Raw genomic sequence first — 4,168 nt, forward strand, 5'->3', positions numbered from 1 at the left:
GAGTGGGGAAAACGTTTGTGGACAAACAGGTAAACATGTGGACCAACTAGCTGAATGAAACTTCCTTCCTATCTGGCTTCCTTGATTTCACCTGATCTGTAGCTGTGCGGATCTGAGTCCATGAATTACAGATGAGGCAAAATCAAGCAAAGGAAGTTTGATTCATCTTTTTTGGCACAGACCCAGGAGTCACGCGTCGTGAACAGCGAGCCGCAAGGCTTGTTAATTCAGACTATGTTAGTTTGTGAGTTTGTGCCCGTGCATGTAGCCCTCCAGTACTTCTTGTACACCCCCACAAATCCACCCCAAAGCAGTTGTAGTTTTTCAAAACGTCCTCCCACCTCGTGTAGTGAGACGTCATCAGAAGGGGGTTGTCCTTGTCCAGCGGGACCGTCCCTTTAAGGACATCTATGAGACTTACTACTCAATTTCACAAGGGACAGGTCCTCAATGGTTCATTGCTTAGACACATAGTACACTCTTAAAAAAGTTGGTTCTTCAAGGGTTCTTAATAAAGAAAATGGTTCTATATAGAATCATGAACACTCAAAGATCCCTTTGTGTGATTGAAGGGTTATTTGCCTCATGAAATGGTTCTTCAGACTGAAGGAGTCTGAAGAACTCCATCAGTTCTTTATAGATGGTTCTATATAGGACCTTTTTGAAAAGGGTTCTGTAAAGCACCAAAAAGGGTTCTTCTATAAGCTTTACATTGTTACAATAGCAGAACACTTTTGGGTGCTATGCAGAACGCTTTTCAAAAAGGTTCTTTAAGAACCATATACACCAGATTCTCCGTAAGTCTGATGAACCATTTCACCATGCAAAGAACCCTTTAATCATGCAAATGGTTCTTTGAGTGTTCATGTTACTATATAAAACCATTTTGAAAAGGGTTCTAAATGCCACCAAAAAGGGTTCTTCTTTTGTTACAAGCTTGACTATGTTACAATAGCAATACTCTTTTAGTGCTATAGAGAACCCTTTTCAAAAAGGTTCTATATAGAACCATTTACAACATTGATCCTCCATCAATCTGAAGAACATTTCACAATGCAACAAACCCTTTAATCATGCAAAGGGTTCTTTGAGTGTTCATGGTTTCCATATAGAACCTTTATGAAAAGGGCTCTTTATAGTAGCAAAAAGGGTTTTTCTATAAGCTTGACATTGTTACAATAACAGGGTGCTATAAAGAACCCTTTTCAAAAGGTTCTATATAGAACCATATACAACAGATTCTCCATCAATCTGAAGAACCATTTCATGATGCAAAGAATCCCTGCAAAAGGGTTCTTTTAGTGGTCACAGTTCTGTATAGAACCTTTTTGAAAAGGGATATAGCACCAAAAATGGTTCTTCTATTGTTACACGCTTGACATTGTTACGATAGCAGAACGCTTTTGAGTGCTAAAGAGAACACTTTTCAAAAAAGTTCTGTATAGAACCATATACAACAGATTCTCCATCCATCTGAAGAACCATTTCAAGATGCAAAGAACCCTTTAATCAGGCGAAGGTTTTTTTCGGTGTTCATGGTTATATATAGAACCATTTTCTTTACTAAAGAACCCTTGAAGAACCACCTTTTTTAAGAGTGTGGAATGCAAAAAGAGACCACTCTTCATGTATTTAATTTCCAGTCATATCAGCCATTAATTACAAGTTATTCATTTTTCAGTATGTGGAAAAAACAGAAAATGCAACTGTACAATTTAATATCTCATTTTCATTATTTAGTGATTGAGTTTGCTTTCATTACTACACCTTTCATTGTTTTCAGGTGACTTGCTTTTAGTTTCTATGCAGGGATATTTTCCACAGCTCTAAAGTTCAGTCTTGGAAGTTGGTTGTGTTTTCTGCTTCTCACATTCTCCGTGACCTGTCCGTTGTTCTGAGAACACCAGCTTTGCCAATCTTTACTGGAAATCAAATAAAGGATGTTCTGACGTCTGCATAGTGCAGTGATGTCCAGAACTTCTACATTACGTGGAAGGTTCTTCACACTTACATCTCATTTACACAAATGCCTCTTTAAAGAACTATTTTCCTTCTAAAAGCGTATCATGAAGATATTTATTTATCTTGAAATAAGACAGCAGCTAAAACCTCATTGCCAGAAAAACATTGAACAATACATTTAATTCAAACGTGTTTACATGAACAATAGATGGTGAGGCCCACCTAAAGCTAGATGTCCGGATAGAAAAGTGATTGTTTAATTGTAACTGGTGCTGGATGGGGACACACCCTTATAGACATTCCAGTGTTAAAATACAGCTCAAATTGTGGAGTTTGAAATGCAAAGGTCAGTTATCTGGATGTTTTGTTTTCTGTTATCATCAGAAGAAATATCAAGATCAGACCGGTATCAGATCAATACCCCCATATAATAAAGCTGCTATCAGTCCAAATTCCAAAGTATTTGTAGTATCGAACACTATTATTAGACTTATTATCAGAGAGCTGATAGCCATTATGTGATAGTCAGGGCTTTAGTTAGAGGTAGTGAATAGTTTCAGACAGCTCTCATGAAGATATGTTTCATTTTTGATCTTTATTTGGTGTCTGAAAAGTGAAAGAAGTGTGTATTTTGTTCTATGCATGTTGTTACAGATGCATTCACTGTATCATAGTTCACAATCTAGCCTTTAATTTAACTATGTAACCTCTTATCTCCAAAAAGGTATCTTCCAAGGATAATTCCACACAGTATTAAGATGGTGAAATCTTAAATAAAGATAATAAAGATGTCAAAGGTGATTCAAAGTGGTTTGGTGTGAAATGATCCATTCTAGAGGAACTTACAGAGTCAGAATTTTTCACAGTGGTGGTGATAGGAACCAGACATCTGAAGAGTTTAATGCCTCTAAAAGCTCCCGCACTTTATTACATGAAATGGTAATGAAAACACTGCCTGGTGCCCAAGACATTATTTTATAGTTTTGAAGTAAGATTTTGGCCTCAAACACTGTTTTTGTAAATCCATTCATAGTGGAGAGGAACATTTAGTCCCCAAAGAAAATTTATTTTTTCAGATTTACCACTATTGTATCATGATCAACATTACATATAAAACTCAGAAGACATGTTTAGGTTCACTGGTGGTGTTGGATAGTAAATAAATGGCTGTATTTGTGTTGTAGACATTGTGACCTCTGGTTCCCATCAGCACCACTGTAAAGAAATCAGAGACAGTAAGTTTCTCTACAGTGATTCATCTCACACCAAACTGTGACTTTGCTCAGCTTTTGAGTTCTGCAGACACTTTGAAAAATCAGTGGAATTTTCCTTTTAAATGTGTTCAAACACACACATTTTCTAAGCCACTTATCCTTCTGTGGTATCCCATCCCAGCCTGTCCCAGCGCTCATTGGGCGGAAGGCAGAAAACACCCTGGTTAGGTCGCCAGTCCATTGCAGGGCAGACAGATAGACATATACGTTCACACACACACAACTTGGGACAATTTAGCATCTGCAATTCACTTAAGTGCATGTCGGGACCCTGGTCGTCCAGCCAGGGAATCGTACCCTGGCCATTCTTGCTGTGAGGCAACAGCGCTACCCACTGCTAATGTAACAATATTTTATTCTGTTGTAGTCATTTCTCAAGTCTGCCGGGATATTTTTCTCATTTTTTTTCGCATTTGGTTGGTGGACGATTCTCAGTCCAGCAGTGACGCTAAGGTGTTTAAAAACTCCAGCAGCACTGCTGCGTCTGATCCACTCACACCAGCACAACACACACTAACACACCACTACCATGTCAGTGTGCTGAGAATGATCCACCACCCAAATAATACCTGCTCTGTGGTGGTCCTGTGGGGGTCCTGACCATAGAAGAACAGGGTGAATGGAGGCTGGCAAAGTATGCAGAGAAACAGATGAACTACAGTCTGTAGTTGTAGAACTACAAAGTGCTCCTATATGGTAAGTAGAGCTGATGAAATGGATGCACCAGCTAGCAAAGAGCAACATAACAATGTGTGCTGCTATATTAGTGAATGGTGTAGTAATCTATATCCCTTCATCAGGCAAACATCAAAGTACTAGATAATTCTTTGGGGTAACATGATGGTAAGTTCCAAGACAGTCTAACTAAATTACAATGAAATGGCCAACAGGTTCTGTGTATTGACCAAGTAAGTATGAGGTGGAAACTCCAC

The sequence above is a fragment of the Colossoma macropomum genome, unplaced genomic scaffold (genome assembly GCF_904425465.1).
Source record: "Colossoma macropomum unplaced genomic scaffold, Colossoma_macropomum, whole genome shotgun sequence".
Classification (NCBI taxonomy): domain Eukaryota; kingdom Metazoa; phylum Chordata; class Actinopteri; order Characiformes; family Serrasalmidae; genus Colossoma; species Colossoma macropomum.